The sequence below is a fragment of the Aotus nancymaae genome, unplaced genomic scaffold, assembly GCF_030222135.1.
Source record: "Aotus nancymaae isolate 86718 unplaced genomic scaffold, 86718_ANA_hifiasm-v0.15.2.pri h1tg000003l, whole genome shotgun sequence".
In the NCBI taxonomy this organism is placed as follows: Eukaryota; Metazoa; Chordata; class Mammalia; order Primates; family Aotidae; genus Aotus; species Aotus nancymaae.
In genome coordinates this window covers 32,099,505-32,119,819 of record NW_026988414.1, presented here as the reverse complement: position 1 = coordinate 32,119,819, position 20,315 = coordinate 32,099,505, and positions in this window count along the sequence as shown.

Sequence of the window (20,315 nt, the reverse complement as noted above, 5' to 3'; positions counted from 1 at the left end):
CCTTGGTTACACAGTCATGAAGAGGGCACAGAGGAGCAAGTCATGTTTTAAAAGACTTTGAGATGAAATAAATTCAAGGAGAATTGTTCCACCTTGATTATGCACACCTCTCCCTTGTCCACACTGCTCTGGGTGTTAGACTTCTCAGCATAGTCTGAATAGAACATGAGCAAGCCTAGCTCAGCATCCTTACAGACATCTTCTGACCCGTAGAGTCTCTCTCCCAACCTCCATACCCAATGGTTCTACCTCCTCCAGGAAGCCTTCCTGATCCTCTTGGCTTTCTCTGGTCTCATGTACCTCAGAACTACTAGTTCATGGCCTGTGTACATAAGCCACTTCTTTTGTATTTCCCATATCTAACCTTAGGTGTTGATATATTTTTTCACATAAGCCCACTATGTTTCCCCAATCTGTGCACTTTCCGAAGGCATGGGCCATGTCTAACTCATCTCCATGTCCTCAGAGACTTGCTCTCAATAAGCACTCTGCAAATTTTGGTTGAACCTGTAAGATCATCCAACGCGGCAGGGCAGCTTTACTTTAGAATTTGAGCCAACATTCCTTTCCCAGTTAACCCAGAGCTCCCACCTCTCACCCATAGATCTTCTGGATCAAGGCTCTCTTCTAGGCCTTCAGCTCAAGGGAAAGCAGAAAAAGTACAGGACTAGTAGGTAAGAGTACTGGATCTGATCTAATCTCTGTCTATTGCTAATTGAAAGAGTCATTTCATGTCTCCCACAAACAGGTTTTTCAACTGCAAAATGGTTGTTGCACTACACAAGTTGTAAGGATTCAGTGAAGCAGTGTACTTCCGAAATCTTAGAGGCAGTTTAAACCCAAAAAGGCAACTTTGTGCTTCTGTGAATATTACCTTTTTCCTTCTCCACTTGTAGGCACCACAAGTTTTTTGTTTCTTTCCAGCCATATCTGATCATTCACATTACTACTCACAAAAATCACCCCAGCACATGATGTTCTTGCCTATAGCAAACAACAGCCTCCAGAAGTTTAAATTTCAGAGCTGTAAATGGAGTCATTCAAGAATATTAGGGTCAGGTTTAAGTCTGGCATCTATAGGGAGGATTCAGAAATATTGATAAAAGCCAAACGCCTCCTCTATTACTATAGAGAGTCAATATTCCTGGAGAGATCCACGTTAGCAGTAGGAACATCTAGATGGTAACAGCAAAAAGGTGCGCACAGATAGAATTGGTGCAAATTGTACTGGATTTACTCTGTAAAGATCCAGTGTTTGTCTCTCCTTGTTGACAATACTTGGAACACACCAGCATCCTATATCTTCTCTCTGTGGCTAAGGTCACTTGGGGAATCTCAGAGTACTTCTAAAGTGTGTGTGTGTGTGTGTGTGCACATGACACATCAATACAGCATGGATTTTTCATCTTTCTACTATTTGATATGCAGAATTTATATAATGTGGGTGTTCATATTAACCCTTGATTCTAGACATAGGGAAGTTCATAAATAAGTCAAAGAAAATATCCTTGGTGATAGGATGTTAGGAGGGTCAAACCCATGTGAGGCTTTTTTGGAGCCCTTACATAATGCAAAATGCCCAGAGTCTAGCAGACAAGGTTATTAGGTGAGACCTTAGAAGACAAAAACACATGTGAATTAGAGGCAAATGTTACAGTGACAGGTTGCTCCTCCCATCTTTCCTATAAATACCACTTCTCATGGGATGTGGGTTGCTATGGTGATGGAGGTGGAGTGATCACTGAACCTAGAGGGCAATAGGAAATGTTACTACAGGCTATAGCTTCTCTACTCTCCTGCCATGCCTCCTTCATCTCATCCCTTCTCAGCCACACAGCCTAACAAGCTTTCTACCTTCTACCTTAAAGCCGTTGCAACCTCTTCTCCACACATTTCTACCTAGTAGCCACTTCCAGTTGCTCCTTTTTTGAGTGGTCCCTTTCAGAGTGAGAGCTTCTTAGGATCACCTCCAGATTTCATATTTGACTTCTCTCCCCATGAAAATCATGCACTGCAGGCCTAAGGCAAAGGAGGCACCCAGGTCTCTGGGATACTAACCCTGTTAGGACTTCTGAGCATTCAGGTCTCTAATTTCCAAAAGAGAAAGCTGGACACCTTATAAACATATCCTCCCCTGTAAAATTCTCTCCTTGGATTAGAGATCAGTCTGATACTTTAGAAGAATATACTTTCTTTGTCACTGAATGAGGACTTCAGTGTTCCCTAGCTAGCTGTTGAGTTCCACATGAATTAAGCTAGGAAACACCTGCATGAGAAAGAGGTTGGGGCTGGAAACTGGCTGTAGGCTCAGCAAGGGAGGACAATGTGATGTAGCTGCTTAGCAAGTCTGCAGCCTCTTGCTTGGCCTTGGTAAAAGGGAAGAGTTCTAATGAGTGGGAGGGGCTGGGTACCCCATTCCACCCTGTGCTGGTTAGCTTGTCAGCTGGATCATCACACCCGCAATTACAAGTCCCTGAGTCCACAATGGAAAGAGAAACAGGGCAGATGAAGGGTCAGATATGTAGCCAATGTGAAGAAACTGGGAATCTCTGGCTTGTAGGAGAAAAGGCATTCGAGGCTCCATATGAGTTGCTTCCATTAATCTGAAAGGTGGTCATTTGGAAATGAGATCAACAACATTATATGTGAAAACTAAAACCAATGGCTAGAGATAATAGGAAGTTAATTTTGGCTCAATATCAAGTGCACCTTCTCTAAAAAACAGAACTGACTCTTAGTGGAGAGCACTGCCTCATGAAGGAAAGACTCCCCTCTACTACACACATACACCAGCAGGAGCATTCAAACAGAGGTTTGAAGACAAACCATTAAGAGGCTAGCCTAAGAGATTCCAACTTCTGGGGCCAACCTGATGACTTCTGAAGGTCTTCTCAATTTCCGAGTTTTGATGCCAAAAGGGAGTCCAGAACCTAATGCCAAAAAGCATCCTCTCCCCCGCCTCCCTTTCCATCCCCAGCACACTAATTTTCCCTCCTTCGGTGCTGGTGGGAAGCAGGACTCCATGAGCACTAGTAAGTGAGACAAGGCTCTGCCCAGCCCTCTCAGCATGCTTGGCAATTAGCTGGACTCCAGCCTTCCAGGACTTACAAGCTCTCAGCAGGTTGTGATACTCCACCAGCGCTTATTTAGAACCCAGGGAAGGAGGCAGCCACAGGTAGCAGGGGCTTAATTCTGAACTCATGCTAACCAAACATTAACATTTGCATTTAAAAACAGGAGAAGGAAAAAGAGCAATAAAAACTCTACTCAATTAAAGCTGTTTGCAAATGCAAATATGCCTGACACCAGAGAGAAAGGGACTCCTGAGCGACCACCCCTCTCTGCTGACATTTGTGACCAGACAGAAACAGGGAGTATGTACATGCTCTGGGAGAAGGAAATGGGATGGGTTGGGGGTGGAGGATGAGGAAGGACAGAAAATAATTTTGTTCTATACCATGAAACCTGTAATTTCCCTCTGACATGAAAATTAGCTCTGTAGCTAATTAGCTTTCTGATATCATTTGCTGCCACAGAAAAGATAAAAGTTTATGAATTTATGAAGCTACCTGGAAAAGAAAAGAGAACTGCAAGTTTGCAAGAGGGGATTAGCTGATTGAAATTGCTGGGGACATTTCAGGGGATCGGGCTTGTGGCTGCCTTTGTGCCCTGAAGCATCCCTCAGACAGAGGCCTGGTTCTATGTCCATACACCCTCTCCCCTGTGGCACCTCCTGGCTGCTCTGAGGTGCCTCCTGTCTTGGCAAAGTCCTACGGGAAAGTATCTCCTCATACTGAACTCGCTGGACTGTGTCCTCTGCAGCTCCTGAGACTGGTCCTCATTGTGTCTCTTGAGTGGCAGAGTTCACGTTCCCTCCCCTACCCAAGACAAGCCTTCTGTGGCTTGAAGGTATCTATGGATGAGGCTGTGAGTCTGCTTGGCAGCTGGCCTGTTTACCCCATCAAACATCTTCCATTCACTTCTCTGGATGGCTCCAGCTTCTTCACCCTTCCTACCAAGTTCACTGTGATTCACTTAGGTCAAGAGCCTTCCTGAACTTAACCTGGCCATGGGTGGTTTCTCTTTTATTTTTATTTTCTTTAAAATATAATCATAGCTTATGTTTACAGATCATATATTACGTGCCAAGTATGTCATGTGCTTATTTCATTTAATCCTCACAGGAACTCTAGGAGTTAGATGTTAGATTATCATTCCCACTTAACAGATGAGAAAACTGAGGCTTGGAGAGGTTGCAGACCGGGTAAGTTATATAGCCAGGATTTTGAACCCAGGTCTGTCATTTGTCAAAACCACTACCTTACCCATGTAGGGCCTTTTGCAGTTCAGTAACGATTACTTTCACTAATTCTGTGCTTCTCCCAATCCTCAGGGTGCAGGCGAGGAATGCGAGTCTCACAGTGGTTGAGTGACATGCCCCTGGTCCACAGCTGGTCATCAGTGGGTGTGGGGTTGCAACACAGACTCTGTTCCATGTTCTCTGTGCCGCAGCACATGGACATACACCTGCTAAATATTTTGTCCTAAAATTGTTTTCTTTAGATTAAAAAAGTCTCAAGATAATCATGACTTCCATTAAATACAACCAAAAAGTGTAACCTGTTAACACAGAGCAGATTTTGAATGCTTGCCTGTAATTAAACCTATTTTTAAGGACCTTTTCCACGGGCTCCTAAACATGATGTAATTGTACTCCATGGCTTCCTCCATGCAGATAGATATCAGCTCATGGCCACATGTAACTATAGCTTTGGGTCCAGACCATCACCATCCAGGCCCCAAGTCTTCAAAGAAGTTCATGAGGCCACAGAGCCTTGCCCAGCTCACTGTCCACACAAAGTATTCTCCTGCCCTCTCTCCTGCTCTCCGCTCGCCAGTCCCTGCCAGCTTTAAGGGTGGATTTGTGCAGTGACTACAACTCCCACACTGAGCCCTAAGTTCCCAGATCTATTATCTCCTGGGCTGGGGTCCACTGTGGTTCCTCTTTGGCCTCTCCAACTAGGACTGGGCCCTCTACCACATGGTCCCTATAATCTGATCCTGACATTTCCCAGCTTTCCTGATGCCCACAGTTTGTAATACCTCAACCCTGAATAAACACTTTAAAAGTAAAGAATAATGTCATCCATTTATCTAGTAAAGTACACAATACATTGAACCCCCATTGAGTACAAATGGCCCTTCAGTAAAAATCATCAATTAAGCTGAATTTTGAAAAATATCTGTATCATTATCATCCTCTTTCTAAATACTGTTAGGAATTACTGGTCCTTAAATGATTACATTCACTAATTTTAATAAATTTGTCTTGGGATGTCTTAGAAAACAAATTTGAAGATGAATAAAGCAATGCTCCTTAATACTGAAACTGCTAAACTTCTCATGGACTATAAAAAGCAAATTACTTTTAAAACATACTCTTCCAGGTTATGGAGCTTAGGGGACTGATTGCAACTCTTATGTGGCTACTTTTATTAAAAGCTTTGTGATATCCAATATAGTACTCTTAAAGAGTAATTAACACCTTCAGAAAAGGATTCATGAATATTACTCACTGCAGCTTATGGAATCCAAACAAAAGCACAGCCAAGAGTCCAAGACATGGTTGATACGCCGGAAATAGTCAGACTGGGCTGTTTGGTCAGCAGCCTCAACGCTCCAACTGGAGACTGGAATGGGACTCAAAGGGGCCTGGGAGTATGCTTCCCAAAACATGCCAAAGATGGTCATCTGGCTCAAGAAATCCGGAAATTCAATTTCTTCATTTCCAATAGTGCTCTTAAAATATACAGCTTTAATCAGTATTAAGAGTACCTCCAGTTTTGATGCTCTCCTGCATACGTAAGAATATTATACATACTGGCCTTCTTTTTTATATAATCTCCATTCCACAGTTGGACTTTGCCCACATTTTGGTAATGACGTCTGTCTTTCAAAATTTGTGTCAAACTCTCGCTTTCCTCTCAAATAAACAAGAGAGTTCCTGTTCTCTAGGCAGCCTCTCCTTTTACCTCCCAGCTAGGCTCAACCCTACCAATCCCTGCCTTAGTCCTTTGAAACTGGGTCCCACCTGAAGTAGATTTGTTACCCTGTTCTTTTGGTGAGTTCTCCATGTATCTCCCATCTGCCTCCTCATTTTCTCTGTGGACTTTGCATTCAGATGACACCTCCAAGGCTGTTCTGGCAGCCTGTCCTCAGAAAGATCTCCTTGGGCCCTGCTGCTTCCGGAAATGTGATAGAAAGTGGAATTGGGTGGGAAGGATGTTTTTAGGAAACTCAAATGCAAATGATATGCAAATGATACTGCTAACAAGCTGTGTGACCTGAGGAAAATCACACAGCATCTCTGAATCTTTAATTTGGTGTTTTATAAAAAGGAGCTTCTCACCCCAACTCCCCCCGCAGTTGGAGAAAGATGGTCGTGAAATGATGAAAGCAAACGGGCTCTGTAAACCACAAAGAGCTGTCCAGAGGTGAACAGATGCTGTTTATTCTCCTAACAACATCACTCTTTCATCTGGGCAGCTGTTAGCAGCTGCATTATTCTTCCCCTCATAGGTCCCAGCATTCCCATCTCTTCTCTCATTCTACTCCAGGAGGGCCCATCCCAATGACCCCAGTTTCAGTTTCATAGGAAGTACAGCTGGGCCCTTGCTCTCTGCAGCTGAAGCACTCAGTTTGCCAGGAGCCTGCCCCTCAGATAACTTCTTAAAATGCCGTTAAAGCATGCCCAACTTCCTCTCAGTTCCTGAAGCAAAGCACAAGTACCTGGCAAGTGGTTAGCCCAAGCTACCCTCACCACTGCACTATCACACATATCTGGGAACAACCAGATGATGCTAACAGGGAATAAGCTTTGAGGTTTGATGGGTCTGGGTTTGAATCCGGCCCTCAACTATTACCAGCTGTGTGATCTTGGGCACATCTCTTAACTTCTGTGAGCCTCAGTTTTCTCATCTATACAATGGAAACAATGATACCTCACAGGGGCACTCAGATGATGATCATGATGATGATAATAATATGACAGAAACATCGGGAACTTGTTTAGACAGCATTTAGTTTACTGCTGCTTTTACTGGGACTGTTAATACTTCCTAATAATTTATTAGGCAAGTTCAAGATTTCCTGGGGCCAGTGTGCCATTTGTAGGTCTGGGGAGAGAAACCCTGCATAGTCCCCCTAGATAACCTGCTTTTTTCCTAGGGTCTCATCCAAGATAAATTCCATTTCTCATACCATGCTCCATATCTCCAGAAAATTGAATTAATACAAATAAAACTCTTGGGATAATTCCAAACTGAGCCACTCACTGTTCCCCAAATAAGCCCCTCATAGTCTTGCCTCTGGGTGCATGTTCACACAATCCCCTCGACCAGGACAGCCTGTTCCCCTTGCAGTGCCAATGGGCATATGCCAATCTTTCCTACCCATCTTTCCAGCCTCATAAGCTCAGCCTTCCCTGGTGCTCAGAGTTCTTGGCAAACATGTCTCCTCTCTCTCTCTCTCTGCCCTGATGCCTCTAGGAGGGCAGAGGCCCTGCTATCATCTCCTGGGGAGAAATCAGAGTGGGGCTTAAAGGGAGGAGGGGTTGTGAGAGGTGGTACCAAAACCTGACACAGGAAGAAGAAAGAACCATGAAGCAGAAAGATAAATTACTGAAGTCAGGGGAAATGTGCATCAGAGGGTCACTCTGTGTTAGGACAGGATTTGCATGAAAGGAAAATTCAGTTTCATGTAAGAAATCAAACAAGAGAAGAGCTATGGGGGGTCTTTACCCAAAAAAAGATGCAAAATATTTTCACAGGGCTTCCCATGTGCAATGTTTTACAATTCCATTATTAAAATCCATAAATGATGAGAAGCTAGATGAGAATCCAGAATATACATTAGTGTTCAATCAGTGCAGAAACAATCATCAATTAAGCCAACAGGCAAAGCTCAGAGAACAGCAGAGACATTCACAGTGTGTTGGGGGCCTCTCCTCCTCCAGGTGATTTTTGTGTGTTTAGCATTACTTTATCCCTGCAGTATCCCATGTATCATGACTGTACTCTTACGAGTTCCTTAGGGACAGAGCTGAATGTTTCCTGCTTGTCTTCTTGATGTCCAACACAGGGCCAGCCACAGAGCCCGTCTCCGTAACTGGGTGCTGGACCATGCCTCCTGCCCAGGTTTCCTCACACCAGAGTGAGTCTTCCTGCATTTAAGGCCAAGTCTGCAGTCTCTGGGTTTTGGCTCTGAAGCCAGTCTCTTTTCATGGCAACTCAACCACCATGCTAGCTGAGAGGTCTCAGTGAACATCTATTGACAGAGATCTCACACACCCCTGGTCTCCTCTTTACTTGTCAAACTCTGGAAGGAACGCCTCCTCAACCCTACCTGTCCTCCAGCTCTGGACCCTACCCTGGCCCAAGGTAGAGGGAAGAACAAGGTCTTGGTGTAGGTATCAGCCAACATAGCAACTCAGTCAATTCTGACTTCATCTCCACAAGAAGACGTTCCACTATCCAGTCCATGTTGTAAAAATGGATTTAGAGGATAATTGCCTTAAGAAATTTCCTGTTTTTATTTCTCCTTGTTCCAGAACAGATAAAACTTTTGTATAGCATAAAACCTTAGAATTACAATTTTAATTCTGATTTTTTTCTTTTTGCTTCACAATATAATCATTTTTCCCTTTGCTGTTGTCTAGTCCTTGACAGCTGCATAGTATTTACATTGGGTCAACGCAGCACAATTTACTTAACCAGCTCACTCGTTTTTGGTTACTTCCAAATTGGTGCTAAAATTACATTGCAATGATGATCTTGGTGGATATTATTTTTCTGAATTTAGAATTATTTTCTAAGGATGGATTTTTCAGGAAAGGAATCAATGAATTAAAGAGTATGAGTGTTTTTCAAACTCTTAATATGTAGTGCCAAATTAAAGTTAGTGGGGGTATTTTTAACTAATTTAACTTGCCATGAGCAATGCATAAGTATTTCAGTTTCATCACAATATCACCTATATTGGGTGTCATGATTATTTAACATTTTTGCTAATTTAGAATGTATAAGTGATATCTCATTTTGAAAAAAAATCTGCCCTTCTTTAATCACTGGTGAGGCTGGCAGGTTTCACTTATGTTTCTCTTATGCTTGCTTCTCTTGGAGATTTTGACAGTGCTAGAATTTCTGCTCTGGTGCAGCTAGCTACCCAATGTTTTGGTTCTCGCATTTATAACCTGTGCTCCCTCGCTCTGGCTTTTTCCCCTAGTTGCTAATCTCTTTGACACAACTTGATCTCACATTTGTCGACCATTTTACCAAAGTCTAAAAACTTGGGTAGGGATTTATAATCATGGATTAAGAGAGTGTCAGATGCAGTTAGAAGTTTAGGTTCCAGGGCAAACTCTGGTGTTTTCTTGTTTGTTCATTTTTTAAACTGTGTGACATTAACTTCACCTTTTCTCTCTGGGGTCTCTCTTTTCTCACCTGCAGAAAAGAGTAATACCACTTACCCACTTACCCTACAGGGCTGTCTGAGCACCTTGAGCACTTATAAAAGAAGGGTCAGCCAGCTTTTTCTGTAAAGGGCAGACAGTAAATATTTGAGGTTAACAGGTCATCTGGTCCCTGCCACACTACTAAACTCTGCCACTGCAACATGAAAGTAGTGTAGACAATAGTAAAAATAAATGAGTACAGCTATTGTCCAATAAAGCTTTCTTTATGGATACCAAAATTAATTTATTTTACCTATAAATACAGAAGTTATACTTTATATTGATATTTTAAAAATATAATATATAACATTGCATATTATAATAATGATATATAATTATATGTAGTATATTGCATACTTATATGTGTAAATTATATTACATATAATTATATATTTTTAAATTTTGTGTAATTTCTATTATATACAATGTGTCACAAAATACTGTCTTTTGATTTTTTCTGACCATTTAAAATTCCAAAAACCATTTTTTGCTCATAGGCTGTATAAAAACAGGAAGTAGGCTGGATTTGACCCACAGACTCTAGCTCACCAGTCACTTCTCTAAAGTCCTAACCAGATTAAAATCTCATAGCATAGTCAAAACAAATCAATACTCAGGACAGGCAATAGTGCTGTCCCTGATTTTTAGTAGAGAAGACAAGGGACAAAGAAAGTTAAATGACTTATTTAAGGCCACACAGCCAGTATAAGGAAGGGCTGGAACTGGGATCAGATCTGCCTGACTCCAAATCCCAAGTAATGTGGTTGTGGCCAGCTTCCTCCCCAGTCAGTGATCCCAGTCCCGGGCAAACTCCCTTTTGTCAGAATCTATTCCCAGATCTCTGAGTTTCCTGACCCCTGGTTGAGGGCCTCCTTCCTCAGTCTGTTCCACACTGACCCTACCCAAGGCCAGAGACTAACACGGCCCTACATCAGAGAAAAAACAAACCCAGCCTTTCTACCGTCTACAAAGAGCCCCTTGATCCTCCAACCACAAAGCCATGTATTTGCAGAATCAAGCACCAAGTCTCCACATTCATGGAGATGTTTAGTGGTACATAGACAGGACTCAAATCTGTCTGCCACAAACACTCTGCAAATGTTCACTTGTTCAGTCAGCTCTGATAATCAATCTTCTCTCTTACGATGTGTGACCACAGTCACATTTTTCTTTTTTGTTTTCTTTTGAGGCCTCCCATACTCTTGGAGGACAAGACCAGCAACAACAGAAAAATCACTATTCTTGGAAACAGGAAATCCTACTACAACAGGAGCCCACATTGTCTGGTAGAACAAGAACAGGATATTGCAAATGATGACCAGCATTCAAGAGCTGGTTCTGCCACTAATGACCTGACTTCCCTGAGATTTAGTTTCTCAGCTGAAAATGAACAGAATTAGCTTTAAATGAGAAGATGTTTGTAAATATCTTTTACAAACTGTAGACCTATATACAAATACTAGGTAACTATGCTGTGATAAGGCTTGTACAATTTCAGACAAACACGTTAACTTGAATCATGACTTTGTCAGCTCTATTCAAGATGTAATACTTGTCATCTTCTACAGAAGCTCAAAGGCAGTTTCCAGGAGATTTTTTTTTTTTTTTTACCCCAAGCCTTACTTTCTTTCCTGCATGAATGGGAACTGAATTCATTATGAATTCCCCTGGCACAAGCACAAATCCAAAGTGTATGTGGTTTGAAGTGACAAATGATAGGATGCTGTTGCAGGGGCTTGTGTGGGGGCGGGCAGCACCAGCAGAGGTGTGAGCTCCATTGTCCCAGACAGTGGCATCGGCAGCCTCTGTGTGGCACCAAGGCTGCCACTTACAAAGAGTACATCACAAAGCCTCCCCCAGTATCAGCACTCAGGCTGATGGGGCTCTGAAATCCCAGGGATGTCACATACACTCTTCACCCAGCCTTTATAGGAACTTAGATATATGAGACTCCTTGCCTTGGCTTCTGATCACAGACTATTCAGAGCTAAAAGAGATCCTGCATTACCTGGTCTAATCTATTCATTTCACTCATGGGAAACTGAGGCTCATATAGTAAAAGTGAATTGCTCAGTTATAGAAGCCCTTGTCTTGGCATTAGAAGACTTTGGTATAAGTTCTTGTTCTATAACCTTGGTCGGATTATCCTTGTTGAAAAATGACTAATTCTATCATCAATAAAAACTAGCATTTCGATAGCACTTTAGGATTCATCAACTGTATTCACAATCTAATCCTTATCATAAACATTAAGACAGGGCAGGCATTGTAGGAATCTGCATTTTTTCTAAGAAGAAAGAGAAGCTCAAAGAAACAAAGTGATTTTCAAGTTTGCACAGCTAGTAAGGGGCAACTTACACCTACCTTCTGGCTCCAAATATTTTATTTTCTCCCTCACTGAATACTGTTCAATTTCCTCAGTAATAAAACATTTAAAACTTGTTTTGCAAGACCTGAAGGATATATGTTAAAGTATGTTTGAGCTAAAAACTGCTTGGTCACTGGTTCCCAACATTTTGAAAATAGGGAAGTATATGAGTTATCTATTTATGGAGAATAAGCCACCCCAAAACATAGCAGCTTATAACAGCAAACATTTATACTCTCATAAAGGTTCAGAGTCAGGGACATGGGGACAGTTTAGCTGGCAGATTCTGACTCACAGTCCCTCACAAAATTGCGCTCAGGCCATCAGGGCTGCAGTCTTCTCAGGACTTGTCTGGGGCTGGAACTCTCTTCTAGACTTTCTCATGTGGTTGGCGGCAGGCCTCAGTTCTTCACTGGCTGTTGGCCTGTGGAGCAACCCCAATGCTCTCCATAGGCTGCCTGAGTGTCTTTTTGATGTGGCAGCTGGCTTTCTTTAGATTGAGAGATCAAAGAAAGAGATACAAAGAGAGAGAGAAAGAGAGAAAGGGAGAGAGAGACTACCCAAGTTGGAAGCCATAGTATTTTTATAACCTAATATTAAGGGTGATACACCATCACTTCTGCAGTATTCTATTTATCACAAACATGTCACTAAGTCCAGCTCACATGGAAAGGGAGAGCATTACATAATGACATGAATATCGGGAAATGAGGATCATGGGGCCCATTGTGGAGGCTGGTTACCATACAACCGCTTTATGATTCTAAAATTTTTGCTGACTCCTATAAGATCAAGATCATAATTTTTTTTTTTTTGAAGATGGAGTCTTGCTCCCGTTGCACAAGCTGGATGGAGTGCAATGGCGACCTCGGCTCACTGCAACCTCCACCTCCCAGGTTCAGATCCTCCTTTCTCAGCCTCCAGAGTAGCTGGGATTACAGACGCCTGCCACCACACCTAGCTAATTTTTGTATTTTTAGTAGAGACAGGGTTTTGCCATGTTGACCAGGCTAGTCTCAAACTCCTGACCTCAGGTAATCCACCTGCCTCAGCCTCCCAAAGTGCTGGGATTACAGGTGTGAGCTACGCACAGCCAAGATCATAATTTTTGTATCATGTTTGACTGAAAAAAAAAGTAGTTTAAATTATATGAAATTGCCCAGGTTTACCTGTTTCTGACCCACAAAAATGGCAATTTCATGTGATTCACCTAATTTATCATCTCTAGAAGCTCTCAGATATCCATGAACACTTTTTGATGATGCTGTACTTCATTAATTGCAATAGCATGTGTGTGCTTAGGGAAAATGTTAATATTTATAGTTGGAGGTATGTTATTTATTCAGTCTTCAAACAATAACTGGTGGGAAATAGATTTATGACTTCCCCTTACCTCTCTAGAATTAACGGCATAGGCCCCCAGGGGTCAACAACCCAAAGACTTAATCATTGCACAAGCTGGATGTAAGATACAACTAACTCCAGCAGACACCAAGTGTCCTTTCTATGACAACCTACTGCCTTCCAGTAGCTATCTTTATCAGACAAGCAACAGCCTTTTCTGTTAAAATGAACAATTCTGAGTCAGTTCTGATTTGCCAATAGCTGCCCCTAGATCAATCAGAGGCTTTTGTTATAATTCTCAGAACTGAAGCAATACACTGGAAGGAATTGTATCATTTATCACCTGGTGTGGTGCTCACGCCTATAATCCCAGCAATTTGGGAGGCTGAGGTGGGCAGATTGCTTGAGCTCAGGAGTTCGAGACTGGCCTGGTGAAACTCCATGTCTACCAAAAAAATACAAAAATTAGCCAGGAATGGTGATATGTACATGAAGTCCTAGTTACTTGGGAGGCTAAGGTGGGAGGATCACTTGGCCAGAGAGGTTGAGTCTGCAATGAGCCATGATCGTGCCACTGCCCTCCAGCCTGGGTGACAGAGTAAGACCCTGTCTCAAAAAAGAAAAAAAAAAAGCTCATTTATCATTTTAGCATCCTAACTTTTGAGAGACAGTACTTGGGCCATCGGTCTACTGCATCCTCACTGATTTTCAGTTAATGCCCTTACTATGAATACTAGTCCGTAAAGAGTAGTTGATACTAATGGTTCAGTTCAGGGAACTGCTATCCTACACAGTTACTGAGAAACTGCTATGGGCAGAAACTACTCCAGTTTCTGGGGATTCAGTGGTGAATGAGACAGACAGGATCTTTGCTTTCATATATTTTACACTCTTACAATTCCCAAACCAGGCTTTCTAGAACTATAGATCCTCGGGACCCACTCTAGATCTTTTCACTTTTAAAGGCCCACAGATGACTGATATAGCTAAGTCTACGTCTGGCATTTGAGAAACAGTGGTAAACATATTTCAGTTCTCAACTTCTTCATCTCTTGTTTACTCCATACCCCACAGCAATGCTTTCCCCCTCACTACTTCACAGATTGGTCTTGTTAACATCAATGAACTCCTGATAGCCGAGTCCACAGATTATTTCAGACTTCACCTTACTTTCTCCTTGGTGGCAGGATACTGCTAACCAGGCCCTGCTTCTTGAAATTCTTCTCCCTTGGCTTTTGACAGCATTCCCTTTGGGTCCTCCTCCTGCCTTCACTCTGGTTACTCCCTCTCAGGTCCTACTGCTGATGTCCTTCCTTTCCCACTTGATAAACAATGGGGTTGCTCAGCACACCGATCTCAGTCATTGCTTCTCACTCTCCAAGGAATTCCTGGGTAAATTCCTCCATACTCCTGGTTTAACTAGCCTATGTCGATGACTTGAAACCCTGTCTAGGAGACCTCTTTCCCCAAAACCAGTAGCACTCATTAGCATACAACACTCCACAGACCCAATGATGAAGCCCAGGCTCCCTTCCCAGAGAGTGAACTATACCTTTGTTTTAGAGAAGTCACGAGTGAGAGTGGGATTCTGCAAAGGTAAGTGCTAAACAGTATTTTTATGCTTTAAATTCTGAGCCTGAGGGAGAATAAGGGATAAAAGCTATTGACTGAGGGACAAAAAGAACAGGGAATAAATTTGGGTGGCATGAATGTGACATTGTTTGCATAAGTGTTTGTGTGTGTATATGCATATTATTTTATGTATATGTATATTACATATAGTATATATAAAATATATGTGTGGATATACAGGAGACGATAACTGTACCTACCTCACATGGTTATTATGAACTAATGTAAATAATATACTGAACACTACCTGGTGCCTAGTAAGAATGCATTTGTGTTAGTTTCTTTCCACTGTCTCCAAAATTTTACTTGCTTAAGCAAATACAGGAAATTTCTGTTTGAGTCAGATCCAATTGCTAAGCTTAACCTTAGGCTAGAGAGTGGATAACTGCACTCCTGAAATTGCATGCATAATTTTGTATAAATATGCATATGTTTGTTTTTCTAACAATGGAATCCTTAATTTTCATGAGATTCTCAGAGTTTTTGTCTCTAAAAATGTCCAGAATGCCGAGATATCATCTGCTGGTCAACATTTCAACAATCATTACTATTGTTTCTCATTCCTAAACACACTGCTTTCCCATCAAGATCTAGACTAGTCACTCAAAGATACTCTTTTCTAAGAAAGTTAGTGGAGTCTTCATGCATGCACGCATTTATTCATTTGTGCAATATGCATTTATGATGACTCTATACGTGACATTGTGCTAATAAGCCCAGGGCACAGTGAAACACAAATTCTGCAAAATATCCAAAAGGCAACTACTTAATCTGTGATGGTTTAGAGTGACCATAACATTTGAAAAAGGGATGTCCCAACAGCTTAGGAGCAACAGCTTTAAAATGTGCTACTGTTGACAATTTTTTTTTTCTGAAGAAAGGAGAGAAGGGAGATCATTCAGTAGGGAATAAAAATGTAGCAATGTTTTATCTTTAGCTGGATGAAGCTAAAGAGAGACGATTTCCCAGATTTTACTACCCTCATCCTTGCCTCTTTCTTTTCTGTTTTTTTTTTTTTTTTGAGACGGAGTTTCGCTCTTGTTACCCAGGCTGGAGTGCAATGGCGCAATCTCGGCTCACTGCAACCTCCGCCTCCTGGGTTCAGGCAATTCTCCTGCCTCAGCCTCCTGAGTAGCTGGGATTACAGGCACGCGCCACCATGCCCAGCTAATTTTTTGTATTTTTAGTAGAGACGGGGTGTCACCATGTTGACCAGGATGGTCTCGATCTCTTGACCTCGTGATCCACCCGCCTCGGCCTCCCAAAGTGCTGGGATTACAGGCGTGAGCCACCGCGCCCGGCCCTTTTCTGTTTTTTTTTTTTTTTGGACCAAAATCTTCCCTTTATATTCTAGATTTTCTCTTTCAGTTTATTATGAATTGTAGATTCTTGAAGTCTTGGAAATTGGTGGGCTTTTAACCCATAGACACAGCATATAAATTAGGTCTAATCTTGAAAAAAATCCAAGAATAAGGGTTTCACTAACAAAGGGTCATTCTATATTACAGTGTGTCTAATTGGTAGTAAGTTTTTCTTTGTTTTGAGCTGAAATTTACTCTAATTTTCAACCCAAAGTCCTAATTTCATCTTTCAGGATTATGCATGTCTTCTACGTCAATATTTTTCATTAATGGGCCATTAAATCAATTCTGGAATTACATCTAGCATTATACTGAATGAAATTAGAAGAGGATAAGATAGGATAGAAAAAGATAGAATTGAATCGAATCTCATTGAATTGAGTATTCAGTGTAGAAAATATCATCATTTAGAGGTTGCAATAGTAACTGGTATTATAATTTCAGTTATCTATGTACATGTGTGCTAGATTGTGTTATAAAAATATCTTTCTTACTTCAGATTGCCACTGGAAAGTTTGGAAAACACCGGTTCCTTTAGGTCTTTGAGGACTGTGTCATGGGTTCTGTTCTCCAGATTCAGTATCCCAGTTCTCATGAAAATGCCTCATTTCACTTTGTTTCCAGCCCCTCCCCTTTCCTGGTCTCTCTTCTCGGACTGTGCTATCTTCAACATTCCTCTTGAAGGAGAATCACAGAATCTCCCGGCCAGGACAGGACTGGGAGAAAGGTGGACAATACCACACCTGTGGGCAAGGAGATAGGCAGCAGTTTTCCTTGCTTCCGTATTTGCTAAGTTTTCTAATGTCTTCAGCAGTAGCATTCTAAGACCCTATTGCCTGAAAGCTTTCAGGAAAGTATATGCGGGAAACTCAGATCAAAAAAATACATATTGAACAGCTACTCTACAAGGTCCCAGGCTAGTGCCAAGAGACAGACAGCTAAGACATCCTGTGCAGTCCAGGCCTATTCACCCTCACTATCTCATTGAAACTGTGATCTATGTAGAATCATTTTCGTCTCATTTTGTAATAAGAAAACCAAGGCTTAGAGAGGCATATAAGAAACTTCTTGATATATGTTAGAATTTGTCATAAAACTTGTGATAAATGGTCATCAGACCACCCATCATGTGATGTGGGTGACAATGGCAGTAGCTCTTAACTTCATTAGCACTTGATTGTTTTCAAGACACCCCCAGCCCTTATCCCAACCATCTAGTGACTGTGTAGGGCAGATGACAGCATTCTCATCTTCCAGGTGAGAACATGGGCCCAGGAAGATTAAACTACTGGTTCAAGGTCACATATCTAGAGATCTAGAGAATACTACATCTAGGATTTGAACTGGGCTTCCAACTCTAAATTCAATGCCATTCTCATGCCCCCAGCCCCTCACCCCCAATGCCTAATGCTGACAGCTTTCCCCAGAACTACTAAAGCAAACTGCTTTTTCTCTTCAGTGGTCCATAAATTAACAAAGAGGTCCTAGAGTGTAAATGTTCATTCCAATTAGCCTATTATGGCCAAGATGGCATTAGCCCTGTGACTCTAAGATAAAATGGATTTTTCCCACAAATGGCCAACAAGTTTGGGCCAAGTTGTAAATATTATTTACATCCATCTTGGACCACAGCAGAGTCTGTGGTCAGGGTGCCAGGGAGTATATGAGAAAATCAGGCAGCTTTAATCTCTGCAGCATGTGGAAGGAAATAAAGACCACCTTGACTGATGGTTGACTTGATATGTCTGAAAGGGATTAAGTCTGGCTGTGACAGAAATGGCTGGGGAGCCACAGTAAAGAGAGCTCAACGAGGTATGGCCTTCCAAGTTTAAACTTCTAATCTCAAAGGACCAGAGTGACTTCGTAAGGAATTCAAGAAGAACGCAATTCACTCAATATATAAAGGGATCCTGAAATCCTAAGAATGTTTTCCTGAGGCCAGAAAAAGGAAAGAAGTGTAGTGATGCCTGCTGTGGGAGGACTGGAGTCTCAGGCAGGCAGTGCAGTGCTACTATGATAACTCAGCGCCAAAGAGGTGTTACGGGATTGATGACATTTGCAGGTATTGACACCTATCCAAATTCATCCTCTAAACTGAGAGCTTAATGGATAGAAAGCAAACGGCTAAACATATCTAAGCATTCACCCAAACTAGCAGACTGGCAAAGTCAAGCCCAGAAATAAATGGAGTTTAATCTCTAGAGTTTAACCTTCATACTGTCACTAGATTTTTTAGGTGATTCTCTCCCACTTCCCCAACTGTTTTGCTTTCTCTGCAGCTTTGTCTTTGATAATAAGCTCTGTTTGCATTTGCAAAATATACAAAGTGAACTTCCAGATGGACTTCTCAAAGTGCAATCTAAACATGAAGGAAACAAGAAATCCAAAAGTCAAAGGCGAGTGGGAGGTTTTCTTCTCCCCCAAATCTCTGGGGAGTCCAATTCATTCAACATGCTCACATTCTGGTTTCATTTCCATTTTCTATAATAAGAGATGAAGATGTAATATGTCAATGTTGATGTATCAGAGAGATGATGAATTCCAGGCTAAAACACGGCGACATCTGCTTGGAAACGAGATGGAAGAAATTAAGATGCTTACCATGATTATTTTCTTCCAGAGCAAATTTATAGTATCTTTGGTTTCAAGGGCAGAAATTCCAGACAGATTAGCTTTTCATCTCCTAGGTAACTCTCTGAACTGCATAGCTATAGAAATTCATTGCTTTAACACTGGGTGTCCTTATTAGGGAAATATCTTAAATTCTATGCCAACAAAGAAACTCATTGACTACTAAGCAATAGTCATGAAAATATTTATGACATGGATTACAAACAGGTGCTCCAAGTAGAACAAGAGTTGGGATTATTCACTGCTTGGACTAACTGGAAAAAAAAAACATTATTTACATCTAGCATAGCATACTTTATGCTTTTAGTATTATTTTTCTGATTATGTGTCCTCATATTCTAGAAATGGCAAATTTGCTTCAGTACCAGAGGGACTTGGCAAACATGAATAGAGTTATATAAATAATAGGTGCTAGAGCATCGCCTATACTATAACCATTTATAAAATATTCAACCAAATTGTATTCAGTCCCTACTACATGCATGTATTTGGATCTGGAAATGGAAAGATAAGTACATGACTCCTGCCTAGTTCAAAATTTGCTTAATTTATTGCTATACACTTTTTAAAGGAAGGGAGTAAGCATTCACATGTCCATTTCACAGATGACAAAGTTGAGGCTGGACAAGATCACACACCAGGAAGTACCAGAGTTAAGAGTGATACTCCAAGGTCAGTCTTCAGGCCCCGGGCTCTGTCTACTCCTTCATAGGCTGCTATGCTTGAGAGGAGAGCCTGAGGGGACTTGGGTGACCCAAGGCAATGACTCACAGTGTCTAAGGGACATCAGAGCTGGCCTTTTACCCAGTCCTAACATCTCATTGCCTGTCATTTTTATTTTTCATTCAAGCGTTTAGCACCAAGTGGAAACAGCTGTGGTCTCAATCAGAACTAAATGATACTTTGCAGGAATTATTGAAATGCTCAATGAGAAACTATTCTCTTCCCCTTGTTTTGAAATAATCCAATAGGGAAAGGGACTTTTTTGGAACATCTTCTCTCAGAACTTTAGCAACAGGAATTGTAAAATGTTCCCAAAATATTGCTTGGCATGAAAACCTCTTTCAATGCAAATAACCCATTGATAAAAAAGAATTTGTTAGGGGAAACAGGAGTTAGGGTGAAGCTCTTAAAAAGCTGCCAGAATAGCCTTAAATTGCAAAATGTCTAGGAGGCTACATAGGTCATATGCAGTCAACAGGGGACAACCTGTCTTAGATAATTTTGATTTTTTTTTATTGCCAGAATCAATGTGAGTATTCCATAATAACCATGATAAAATGAAAACAAAACAACAAAATGAAAATATTTTAGGGGTTACAAAACTTCTAGATTTGAGGCTTCCCTCACCTATTAGTTCTGTGACCTTAGGCAAGTCATTGAACTTCTCCATTTCCTCATCTCTGAATTGAAGACAGCAGTTCTTACCTCGTAGGGTAAATATGACAATGAATTTGAAAGCACACAC